The sequence below is a fragment of the Cervus canadensis genome, chromosome 15 (assembly GCF_019320065.1).
Source record: "Cervus canadensis isolate Bull #8, Minnesota chromosome 15, ASM1932006v1, whole genome shotgun sequence".
Classification (NCBI taxonomy): Eukaryota; Metazoa; Chordata; class Mammalia; order Artiodactyla; family Cervidae; genus Cervus; species Cervus canadensis.
In genome coordinates this window covers 51,691,908-51,705,939 of record NC_057400.1, presented here as the reverse complement: position 1 = coordinate 51,705,939, position 14,032 = coordinate 51,691,908, and positions in this window count along the sequence as shown.

Here is a 14,032-nt window from a genome sequence, read left to right as displayed (position 1 = left end):
GAAACTCCCTAATATCCTTCCCTGGTAGTCCAGCTGGTAAAGAATTCACCTGCAATGCAGGAGACCCTGGTTTGATTCCTGGGTTGGGAAAAATCCCCTGGAGAAGGGATAGGCTACCCACTCCAGTATTCTTTGGCTTCCCTGATGTCTCAGACAGGAAAGAATTCACCTGTAATGAGGCAGACCTGGGTTCGATCCCTGAGGTAGGAAGATCCCCTGGAGCAGGGCATAGCACCCCACTCCAGTATTCTTGCCTGGAGAATTCCATGGACAGAGGAGACTAGCAGGCTACAATCCACGGGGTCGCAAAGAGTCAGACACGACTAAGCACACACAGCACAGGACTGGTTAAACACATTATCTTTAAGTTACAGTCACTCAGACCTTTTTCAAAAAATAACATTTTCTACCTGTTTTCAAAGATTAGGTTCATTGTAGGGAATATGGAAATTTACAATGATATAAGGAAGAAGTCATTGATAATTCTACTACTTAGAGATAAACATATATATATATATATACACACACACACATATAATAATTCATACCCTTTATATTTTGTAACCTATTTTTAAAAATATAGCAGTATTCTATGGGAATTTTCTCAGGGTATTACGTATTCTTCTAAATGTGATTTTAAATTATTGAATTACTTTTCATTGTGTAAGTAAGATAATGTGTTTAGGGCTTCCCCGGCAGCTGGTAGCTCAGACAGTAAAGAATCCACCTGCAATGCAGAAGACCCAGGTTCAATTCCTGGTTCAGACTTATTTGACTTCAAATTATATATTTACCTTATAAAAAAAATAACATTCTTTCCCTTCTGTTCTAGCACCCAGGAAGCTTTTCATGTATCTGGGTCTCTTTGGAGAGGCTGCAAGACTAAAACTGTAGACTGGGACTATGTAGACGCAATATTTGGGTCAGGAAGGTCTTTTTAAACAAAACAGAAAACCCAGAAGCTAAGTAAGAGACTAATAAATTTGACTCTGTAAGTATGAAAATTTATGAAACATAAATATTGTAAATGAAGTCAAAAGGATGGATAGATACGAGCCAAAAGTCTAATTTCTTTAGTATATAAAAAGAATTTTCAATCCATAAGAAAAAGTCCAACAATCCAACAGAAAGCAGGCAAAGGAAAAAAAGATCTGCTCACAGAATTCAAATTGCTTTATTCATGTGAAAAAGAATAGACCTCACTCAAAATTTAAAGAATGCAAATTAAAACAATGACATGCTACTTTTTAATCTTTCACACTGGCAAACAGTATTTTAAAGGTCAATAAACCTATTGTTAACAAATCAGGAGATGGGGAATAGCCACTGAGGACTTTATGACTTGGTGCTACCTTTAATTGCAAAGAAAGAAAGTGAAAGTCACTCAGTAGTGTCCGACTCTTTTCCACCCTATAGACTGTAGCACGCCAGGCTCCTCTGTCCATGGAATTCTCCAGGCAAGGTCAATGGAGTGGGTTGTCATTCCCTTCTCCAAGGGATCTTCCTAGCCCAGGGATTCAACCCAGGTCTCCGGTCTTGCAGGCAGATTCTTTACCGTCTGAGCTACCAGGGAAGGCCAGAGAGATATAGAAAATTAAAAATGAAAATATGCTTCATCAGGACAGCTCCTCTTCTAGGAATTTATCCTATAGACACAGTTACACACATGGTTCAAGCATATACACACAGATATTCACTGAATTGTTTGTAACAGCAAAAGACTGGAAACAACCTTGATATCCTCCAGTCAAAGACTGATTGAATAATTACAGTTTGCTGCATACCAGAACACCAGGCAGCCATTCTGAAAGAATGTCCTGGATCCACCTGTGCTGAAGTGAGGCCATCGCCAAGATGTATTATAAAGGGAGAAGAGAAGCCATGCACAGGTTTTGTGTACAGAAGATGGTTAACAGGAGGGATTTCCCCAGTGGTCCAGTGGTTAAGACTCTACCCTTCCAATGCAGGGGCAGGGGGTTCAATCCCTGGTGTGGAGAGCAAGATCCCATAAGTGGCATGGCTAAAAAAAGTTTAAGAAAAAAAAAAATTTTTTTTTTTTTTAAATCTGGTTAACAGGAGATATTAGTATACTTTTATTCTGGAACAAATCAAAAAAAAAGTACTAAAAACGGCGGCCTCTGAGAAGGGGGCTTGGGGCCATATAAAGGGAAGGTTTCTGTACTGCTTGCATTTTCTACCATATGTATTTATTATTTTTCCATTTTAAAAACTAGTTAACTTGGGATCCCCTGGCGGTCCAGTGGTTAGGATGCCATACGTTCACTACCAAAGGCCGGGGTTCAATCCCTGATGGGAGATTTAAGATTCTACAAGCTGCATGGCATGGCCTAAGGCGGGGGTTGGGAACGAAAAGAATACGTATCAAAGAGAGGAAGGGAGAAACAGATACTTTAAAAAAATTTTTTTTTATTAGCTAATTGCTTTCAATAAATATTACATTAACATTTAAGCAGAGTGGGAGATTCCATGGTGTTTTGAGCTCTTGCGTCAGGAGAACGGAGACTTCATATCCCAGTCCAGCAACGAGCACTCATGGAAAGTCAAACACAGGCAATTTTTAAAATAAAAATTAAAGACGTGCAGATATAAAGAAAATTAAAGCGACGCAACGAAAAAGCGGGAGTAGCTCTTTCCCCCAGCGAACAGCAGTGCAAACCAGTGCGGCGGAGCCCGAGGACCACCCGCTGCCCTAACCGCCATCGAAGCCTCTCCCCCACCCCCCAGCCCTCTCTCCTCTCACTCTTTCGTGCCATCCTAGGGCGACAACAAATCGAGGCGCCAACTCCGGGAAGACGGTGGACAGCGGGGACGGCCGGAACTCACGGCCTACCAGAGGGTGGCGCAGGGCAGCTCCGCGGGAGAGCGGGGTGCAGCCCCTGGGATATATTGTCAAATGCAAACTTTGCCGGAATTTGGAAACCTCTGCGTCCGCCGCCGCCCCCGGAGGCCCGCGGCCGGGCAGCAGCTGCACCGCGACCCGGCGTCTCCACCGGCGCGCGAGGCTGAAGCCGGCCGCTCCCGAGCGCCCCTGCCCGGCCCGGGTGCGCATCCGTAGGGCCACAGTGCGACCCAGCGGGCCGCCGGGGAAACTGCGCCCGACGGTCGCCCAGGCAACCGGTGGGGCAAGGACCGGGAGAGTCACCGCCTCCCGCCAGTAACAGTCTCAAGAAAAGGTGATGTGGAAGAATAGTCTCTTTCCTACTTTGTAAACGGAGGGAGGCGATCTGTTTGCCAAGACACTTGCTAAACTCACAGGTCGTTCTTACTGCATTCAGCCTCTGGGTGAAAATCGACTTGCCGGAAAGTTCTGGTTTGAGATGCCTGCGGTATTTTATTCAGAATTCTAGACAACTGGTCATTTATGAAGTCCAAGGAAGGAACTATTAGTTTTTATCTGAAGAATGACTCTTCAGTTCAAGTAAAATCTATGGATAGTAGAACTATCTGCAGGCTCGACCAAAACGCCACCTCCTTCTTGAAATCCGCCCCTGGGTAAGTAAAAGTGTCCCCTTGCTCACTGTCATGGCCTGTGTGAAGGTCTCTCCTCTGAGAATCACATCTGCACATCATCGTGATTACTGGAGCTACAAGCTCCCTGAGGCTGAGACCATGTCTTACTCACTGTTAGGAGTAGGGGGAAAGACAAGCCATGCAGACCTTGGGAACAGGAAAGAAAACAGAAGAAAGAAGCTATGTCACAACAGCAATTGTGTGTCATTTGAATAGTTTGTCGAACACCAAATTGCTATCCTTGGTTCAGTAGGCCAGCATTCCTCAAAGGTTGCCCCCTGCATATTAGTTTCAGGCCATATTAATGTCATAAAATTTGAGTATCAGGTAATTCTGAATATAGAGTAATCTCACATTTTGCAAGGGAAAAACCTCTCAAAAAACACGGTTGATGTTTTGGGGGCCTTTTGGCCAACTTGAAAATATAAATATTTCAGCAATAGGTAAGAGAGTTAAATGTCTGTCTATAGGATTGACTTCATCCCTTTAGTTACATTTTAAAGTTTAATTAACACGTGAAATAGCGGGTTGATATTGCAATATTGCTTTTTTCCTCTTGCTTTTTATGACTCAATTTTATTTAAACTCTCACCTGAGTCTTTCAATATCTCAGTCATCCCAAGAGGCCCTTCTTTTTTTTTCTTTTTTTTTTTTTCCAAGAGGCCCTTCTTAAAGCATCTAACACAGTTGCTTTTGTTTGCATGCAGTACTTTTTAAATACATGTGTAGTGCTATAACCCGACATTTTAATCCTAAACCATAATTATATAAATTCAGGGTTTTATTTCAAATTTGTGATTAGATTTATCTCTTCGACATAATCCCAAACTATATTGCTTTTTAATCATTGCTTTTTACATGCATACCAAATACTTGCATAAGGAGGTCATACCCTGTATCAGTAAGGGTCTAGCCTCAGAGAACAGAATCTGTTCTGACTAGTTTAAGCAAGAGGAGATTTGTAACAGGGTATCATATAATTTCCAGAATCACTGGAGTGGGGAGTTTGGCAAGAAACAGACTCTAGGCTGAGCTCCCAAAAATAATTCCAAAGCCACACCAGAGGACCAGCCAGAGAACAAGAAGCCACAAGCCAAATCTGGCTCTGCTGCTGCAGCACACACCGGTATGGTGCCATTTCTGCTACAGTCAGAATGCTGCTGGCAGAGCTGAGTCTGCTGTTGCATATCACCTCTGCTGACCAGCCACAAACCAAACTGAATGCCTTGTTCCAAAGTCAAGTTTCATGCAAGTGAATCTCCTTTTTTGGAACCTAAAGTACATCCAAGATGCTCACTGCAGTGTCTTAGAAAACTTCTTCTAAGAAGTTTCCAGTCTCTTCAATATAAGAAGACAGATCAGAATAAAATTAGGAAAGACAATGGGCAAGCTAGTCCATAGCATCTGCTTCATACTCTCAAGAATAATTACCAATTGTGTGTTACATTTATTTGCTCCCTTCTTTTTTAAAAAAACTGATTCCATCAGACAACCTTTACCAGCAACTAAAACTAACACTGATTAAAGTTGTCTTAGGATCAAGTTTTCCTCACACAGTATTTTAGTTCTTCAAAAGTAAATGATTGAGAAACTGGCTTGAAATATGAGATCTTGAAAGCCCTTGAATATAAGGAAACTCCATCTTATGTATCTTAAATATCCATCTCCATCTTATATATCCATGAAGGATAATTTGGAAGAAGAAAACCTCACTTCATATTTGGGCATAGACAGTAGTTGTTCCATGAAAAGTTTAAAAAAAAAAAATAAGCTTTAAGGGCAAAATGGATTACAGGCATACCTCAGAGGCATTGTGGGTTTGGTTCCAGACCACCTCAATAAAGCAAACACTGCAATAAATCAAGTCATGTGACTGTTTTGGTTTCCCATTGAATATAAAAGTTTTACTTACACTGTGTGCATACTAAGTCACTTCAGTCATGTCCAACTCCTTGCGACCCTATGGACTATAGCCCACCAGGATCCTCTGTCCATGGAATTTTCCAGGCAAGAATACTGGAGTGGGTTGCCATGTCCTACTCCAAGAGATCTTCCCGACCCAGGGATTGAACCCGCATCTCTTAAGTCTCCTGCATCAGCAGGCAGGCAGGTTCTTTACCACTAGTGCCACCTGGGAAACCCTGTAGTCTATTAAGCGTGCAATAAACAGCATTATGTCTTTAAAAATGTACACACCTTAATTTTTTCAAACTTTATCGCTAAAAAATGTTAACCATCATTTGACAACCCAGGGTTGCCACAGACTTTCAATTTGTTTTTTTTTTTTAAGGCAATATCTGCAAAGCACAATAAAATGAGGTGTGCCTATGGTTTCTGAGGACTGCCATAACAAATTGCCACCAGCTGGGCAGCTTAAAACGACAGAAATATATTCCCACTGAGTTCTGAGGGTCAGGAGTCTGAAATCAAGCTGTCAGCAGGGCTACTCTTCCTCTAGAGGTTCTAGGGGCAAATCCTTCTGGCCTCCAGTTTCTGGTAGCTGTCCTCATCCTCAGCTTGCCTGGCTCATGGCCACATCCCTCCAAATTCTGCCTCAGTTTTCACATTGTCTCTCTTCTGTACCTGTCTTCTCTTCTGTATGTCTCAAATTCCGCTCTATTTTTCTCTTATATGGACGTATCATTGGATTTAGAACCCACTCCTATAATTCAGAGTGATCTGTTCTTGAGATCCTTAATTTAGTTACAGTTGTAAAGCTCTTTTTCCAAATAAAGTAACATTCACCATTTCCAGGGATTAATGTGGATGTATGTATCTTTTAAGGGGGCATCATTTGACCCACTACAGTAGATAAATTTAGGAAAGGCCAAACTAAACAAATTAAGCCAATTTTTTGCTACAGGATTTTGCAAAGCCTTTGACTCTTTAATGTGCACTGTGAACCTTCTAGAGAGAGACCCACCACACAATGATTCTCAAATGTATTTGAGCATGGAATCCTATTCGCATAAGTGGTGTTCCACAGAACACACTCTAGTGTAGGCTTATAATTTACCTGCTGGGCAAATTCTCAGAAAGAGTATCAATAAGTATCAGAGAAGCCAAAAATAAGTGACTAAACAGAGGAAGGCTCTCAAGGATTTGGCAAGAGTAACGATTCTAAACTATGACCATACATCACTACTAAAGATCATCCCAGATTTACAGCCATAAAATGAAATCAAGATTTACCCCCAGTTATTAGACTGCTCCCCACAAGATTCTATTTTGGTCCAGGATAAAGTGCACACTCTCAATTCTTTGCAACCAAATCCTCCATCAATCTTCTTGCCCTATATTAATCCTTGCTCTAGCCAAACTTATCTACACACTGAATTTTCTACTGCCACATTTTTGCCATGAAAAACACCTTCCCCAGTGCCTCACCTGGACACTTCTTTGAGCAAACTCCAAGAGATAATGGAGGACAGAGGAGCCTGGTGTGCTGCAGTCCATGGGGTCGCCAAGAGTTGCACACAAACCTAGCCACTGAACAACAACAACGCCTCACCTATTATTAGCCTACATTCATTTCTAGTGATGCCTCCTAGATAAAGCCTCCCTGGTCACCCCAGAAAGCAGGGCTCCCTCCCTCTGTCCTGTATCTGGCACAGGACATTTATCAAGTGCCTGGTTTTAGAGTTCCTTGCATGAAAGCATCATCTCTCACTGGCCAGCACTGGTGAACAAGGATCATAATTCAGATCTCTTCCTATCCTCTAAGTGCTTTTCATAATATAGATGCTCAAAAGAAACCTGTTGATTGACTAAAATAATCAAATTAATTTTCTCAGGAACTATGTATATAGATGTAAAAGTGCTGTCCAAATTCCCCAGGCCCACCCCATCTCCAAGATGAGACTAGACTGGGGAGCAGAAGCTTGCCCAGGAAAAAGGCTCTTTAGAGTTGAGAGAGTTACCCAATTATCAGCAATGGATGACAGAACCACATGCTGCTGGCACTGAGGACCTAGGTTAGGCAGAGTCCTGGGTTCTCTAAATGATTTCAAGCAGAACAACATACCCGAAAGAGTTGAACGCAGGACTCTCCTGGTGGTCCAGTGGTTGAGAGTCCGCCTTGCAGTGCACAAGACCCTGGTCGAAGAAATAAGACCCCACATGCCACGGAACAACTCAGCCTGTGCAGCACAACTACTGAGGCCTGCATGCTCCGGAGCCCACTGCAGCACAACTACTGAGGCCTGCGTGCTCCGGAGCCCACTGCAGCACAACTACTGAGGCCTGCGTGCTCCAAGCCCACTGCAGCACAACTACTGACGCCTGCATGCTCCGGAGCCCACTGCCACAACTAAGACCCAAAACAGCCAAACAGAGATTAATCAGGGCCTATCAAAAGTTACAGGAGGTTACAGGAGGCAGCATGAAAGAGTTCTTGCTACCCAAACTTGGGACAACCTGAGCAGCAAGTGGAAAAATAGAGTAATGACAATAAGGGGCTATAACACAATGAACTGTTTGTGAAAAATAATCATCATCATCCATGCTCCATAGTGATACTCAAAAGAGAGAAGGAGAAGCAGATTTTCCTTACAGAAGGGATGATAGGATTAGAAAATGACTAGTTTGCAACCTGTGATGTAATCAACTAAGGCAATGGATGCAAAAAATGCAGGGAGACCATGTATTCACATGGACTCAAAGTACGACTGCACAAGGACTTACTAACTATAAAGGGGGGAAATGCAGACATATGGGGGAACATTTCACTAACTGGTGGATTACTAACTGAATGACTATACTTAGCAGCATGTTATATGCCTCCCAGTAAGATACAAAAAGAGACACACAATCTCACGTATGTAACATTTTTGCCAAAAATGTTTCCCTAAAAATAATCAAGAGAAAACAATCAGACCAATGCCAACCATGATACATTCTATAAGGCAACTGGCTTGGTCTCTTCAAAAAACCAGTGTCATCAAAAAGGGAGACTGAAGACATAACAATTAAACATAATTCATGAATCTTTATTATTAATAGATCCCAGATTGAAAAAAACAGTCATAGAAAGACATTTGAGGGAATTCTCTGGCGGTCCGGTGGTTAGAACTCCATGCTTCCACTGCAGGGGGCACAGATTCAATCCCTGGCCAGGGAGCTAAGATCCTGCCAGCCTTTCAGCACAGCCAAAAATGTTTTTAAATGATTAAAAAATTATAAAGGCATTTAGGAAGAAACTGAATACAAATTATGCATCAGAATTATTGCTAATTTTCTCAGGTATGATCGTGGTATTTTGTTTACATAAGGGAAACAGCATTATTCTCAAGAGATGCATACAAAAGTGATACAATATTTCCAACTTTCAAATATTAACAACTGGTAAATCTAGGTGAACGATGTATAGATGTTAATGTGATTATCCTTTCACCTTTCCTATAGATTTGAAATTTTTCAACTAAAATGTTGGGGGCAGAGACTTGAACATGGCCTCAACGTGTGTGTGTTTTGTTTTCTTTTAATTCCTTCATGATCCTGAATGGTAAAGCATTCCCCATGTCTTTGTAAATTATCTTTTTTTTCAAATGCCTTCTACTCTGACCCTCTTGACGCACTTGAAGCTGCACTCACACCTGTTCCAAGCAAAGCATGGTTCCCACTGCCCAGAAGAGTGCCAGTGTTCCCTCTTCACAGCTGTCATCGCTGGGAGCATTTTTCTGCTTCAGAACCTCACGTGTTTGTCATTTTCTCATGGATGTGTGCAGCTTTAGGAATCTGTCACTGTCTCTTTGTGACTTAAAGATGAGTCATTCTCCCAGTCTCTACAAGAAAAGATGCCATAAGACTTCCTTATTGCCCCGAAGCAAGAAGGGGCCATGACCACAGTCCTCTGTTCAGATCACTAGTGGATTCCAACAAGTGGTTTCCAAAGTTCATAACGGATTCCGAGGTACACTGGGAACACCACTAGGCTAAAAATTGGGAATCTCCCTGAGAAAGTCATTTCACCTCTCAGGGCTTCCATTTCTTCATTAGTTTGGGGGGGGGGGGCGGGGTGGTGATTGGAATGACTATTTTTAAAGTTCTATTCAAGCTATCACAGCTTATCACTGAAGTCCCTGCTTCCTGGAATAGACATATCTATCACCTTGGCCCAGAAGGCAAAGCTAGGGCTAAGTCTCCTCCTTGAGACCAAGCCTCAAATTCTTGGCTGCTGTCATGGTGAAGTAGCACTCTCAGTTCTTCTCCAAACAGAAACATTTTCATTGCAACATGATTTACAATAACCGGGACATGGAAGCAACCTAAATGTCATCAACAGGGGAATGGATAAAGATGATGTGATATACATATACAAGAGAATATTACTCAGCCATAAAAAAGAATGAAATAATGCCATTTGTAGCAATATGGACAGACCTAGAGATTGTCATAGTGAGTAAGTAAGACAAAGACAAATATCATATAATATCACTTATATGTGAAAACTGAAAAAAAAAAAAAGCTACAAATGAAGTTACCCACAAACCAGAAATAGAATTATAGATGTAGAAAACAAACTTCTGGCTAGTAGGGGTAAAAGGAGGGAGGTCATAAATTGGGAGATTGGAGTTTACATATGCACACTACTATAAATAAAACAGATAACTAGTAAAGACCTCCTTACAGTTCAGGGAACTCTACTCAATATTCTGTAATGACCTATATGGGAAAAGAGTGAAAAAGAGTGGATATATGTATATGTATAATTGATCCACTCTGTTGTACACCTGAAGCTAACACAACAATGTAAATAAACTATATGCCAATAAAGGAAAAAAAAAACCCTAACCTACCGCCACACCTGGCCTATATTTACTTTCCTTCTGGAAACAAATGTGTGAGATGGCAACTTGTGAAGCCCCAGAAAGAAATTAATTCCATATGGACTTAGCATGCTATATAAAGAGAGCATCAAAGGAGGACACTGTGTGGAATATGGTTATCTGCTTCCTTTATTCTCTAAAGCTGAATATTGTCTGTTAGTGATAGGCCCCCTTGGAAACTTCTGACAGAGCCAAAGGATAGCAGATGATGGAAGATCTGGGCAGAAACTGCAAAGGAAATCAGTAAACTTTCATCCAGGGTGTGACCAGGGCAGATGAAGAAGATGAAAAGTGTAAGAGATCAGAGAAGAAATGAAGAAGAAAATATGTTTTAAGAAAAAAATACTGGAGACTGATTCTTTTTCCACATTCAGTTCACTACCCTATACTTCAATGGTGTTTTCTACTCTGTTCATTTTTATAATAAATAATGATGAGAAAATATTTAAACAGCATCCTTCCCTGGTTAACCATCCAAGTCAAGCGGCAGTCCACAAAACTATGATAGTTTCCAGAGTGGAGAGGCCACTACATTCTTATGATTAGCTAGTAGAGTTCAGATATGGCTACTGTGAAACCCAGAGGTGGACCGCTTACGTCTCAAGGACACAGGCCAAATCAACCTCTCCTATCTTTCATGTGACATATGCAAGAATCCTTTTTTTTTTTTTTTGGTGCCACTCTGTGAGGCTTGCAGGATCTTAGTTCCCCAACAAGGGATTGAACCTGTGCCCTCTCAGTAGTAAAAGCACAAGAGTCCCAACCACTGGACCACCAAGGAATTCCTGAAAGAATACATTTAAACAAAACAAGAAAAAAGATTTCCTTTTAAAAGAAAGAACCCAAAATAAATAAATAAAATAAAATAAAAGAGAGAACTCAGTACTCAGCGAGCTCAGAATACCACTGAGAGCTGAGTGATTTGTGGTGCCCTGTTTGTATATATCCTTAGTTAAATAAGATTTGTCATCTGTTGATTATTTAAAAATTTTGCATAGTCAGTGTATTTGCAGTAAAAAAAAAAAAAGGTTGGGGTACTTCAGAGATCTAACAGAGGAGTGTCAGAGAGCTCTCTCACAGAAGTCAAAGAGAAAGGCCATGTCTCTTAATCCTTACTGCAAGATGAATTTATGTAAATAATTTGTTTTGTTTATTCTTTTATCAATATTTCCTTCTTTCAAGCATAAATTCCATAGTTATCTATGTGTTTCACCATTGAATCCCCAACCCATAGCATATATTGAAAAGCATTAAGGAAGATAGAAATGTACCACTTGTAATAAGGAGGAAAATGTGATATGGTTCTCTATTCACATTTTTACCCTCAGGAGATTTTTGTTTGTTTTTTCTTTTATATAGATCCCAGAACACATTTCTCATTAAGCTTATTCCTGGGTATCTTGTGAGTTTTGTTTTTAAAAACTCAATCTCTCTCTCTTTCTCGCATTATATTTTAAAGCCCATCCATGCTGGCATGTGAAAAAACTTTTGATTTGAGTAAATCTATTGTGCTTGCAGCCCGCACACTAAACTTTCTTATTAAACCCATTAGTTGGGGGTTCCTTTTGTCTGATTCTCTAAGTAGACCAGGTATAAAATCACATCATTTGCAGATAATAAAATTTTGTCTTTTCCTTTCCAACAATTTAAATCTTGTTTCTGTTTCATCTTTAATTGCACTAGTGACAAATTGGGAAAGACATCAAATGATAATGGTAATGATGGGTGTTCTTATAATCTATTCACGGTTCTAATGAGAAGGCCTCTGGTGTTTCCTCATTCTGATTTTCACATCTGGAGCCTAGCAACCTCTCACGTGCTCACTTCATTTCACTTTATTCTTATTACAGACCACTTAAAATAATCCTAATGAAATAATGTAAGTCTTAATAACACCAGGGCGGTTAGCTCTCAAAGAAGTTTCCTTTCTGTTCCTAAACCACAATGTGAATGCATCCCTTTGCCTCTGTTGAATACACACACACACCACCCCCCCCCAGATGTCACACACCCAAGCTACGCCCCTCCTGGGATTGAGGGGCTGTGGAGGGTGGTGGGACAGCTCTGACGCCTCAAGGGCTCCAGCACACCCACAGCCCTTGTGGCTAAGGCACTTCCTGCGGCTCTAAGAACATCAAAAGCTGGCACCCTTGTCATAAACACATGTATTTCCATGGTGAGTCCTGGCAGCGCCATACGAATAAGCAGATCGTAACGGTGTGTGTGTCCTAATAACCACAAACCATGAACAACATATTGAAATGATACACAAAGAATTACTCTGCTCCTGCTCCAAACAGTGACTCTGGTGGACTCTGGCTCTTTCCTTGGTCTACCCACCCACCCATGCTTGAGCCAATTCTAGTTCCATCCCCTCTACCTAACTGAAAGCAGGCCGAAAGTGTAAACTACCCTGGAGCTCATGGAGAGACGCTGCCCTCCTCTGGCCTCAGACCTTCTCCACCTCCTGCACACCTCCCCTCCCTTTCAGAACCAAGCTCGGCCACGAGCTGCCTCCAGGTGATGAAGACTATGGTCACGGATACAGGGCAACATACCGTCATGTGCAATGGCATCAGGACCTACGTGTAAAGACCTGATGTACCACCATGGCAAGGAGGTCTTCTCCAGGGAACCCCATCCTCCCCAGCCCGCTGTCCAAGCTCTACTGCTGTCAGAGCGGCCAAGGGGAAGCTCGGTGTCATCTCCACTCTCCTAGGCATTCAAGACTATTCCCAAGGCTTCTCTTGGGTTTTCCCAACCATGGCAGCAGGAGTGTCATGATGGGGAGGAGACCTGGGAAGCAGATGACAACAGCAGTTACAGTTCCCCATCAGCCAGCCCTTGGCACTGGCTACCGTCACCATCACTCTCAAGTTACGTTCGAAGAACTCAGAACCTTCCTTCTCCCATTTTACCCTCTTGCAGAGCTACAGGGACCCCGGTCTAGTAGAAGAGACAAGAGTATATATGTGTGTCCATGCTGCTGTTCATGGATTGGGGCGGCGGTGGGGACTGCCTTTGTCCCCACCCCCAGCTTCTTCCCTCCACCTCTCACTCCCTCGAAAAGTGAAGTAACGTGAAAGTCGCTCAGTCGTGTCTGACTCTTTGTGACCCCATGGACTATAAAGTCCTGGAATTCTCCAGGCCAGAATACTGGAGTGGGGAGCATCTCCCTTCTCCAGGGGATCTTCCCAACCCAGAGATCGAACCCAGATCTCCCGCATTGCAGGCGGATTCTTTACCAACTGAGCTATCAGGGAAACCCCTCTGCCCCCCGCCTTGAGAAGTCTGCAGCAAGTGTGCTGACCTGAGCTATATTCCCAAACCAACCCCAATCCCAACTTTTCTAATGCTTGTTCCCAATGCTATATTTCACTCATTCATTCATTCATATTTAGTTTCATTCCAGCCCCCAGCCCTGACCAGTGCCCACCCAGTCCAGCCCAGTCCAGCAATCCAAGCCCTGGTATTATACTAGTAATTCATCATTGCAGCTAATGCTTGTAAGCAAGTACATGTACACACACACACACACACACACACACACACACACAAACACACACACACACGTGTATATAATCTTTACAGCAAACCACTGAAGTAGGTACTATTATTACTCCCATTTTACAGATGACAAAACTGAGACTCCAGGGGATTAGGTGATTTGCCCA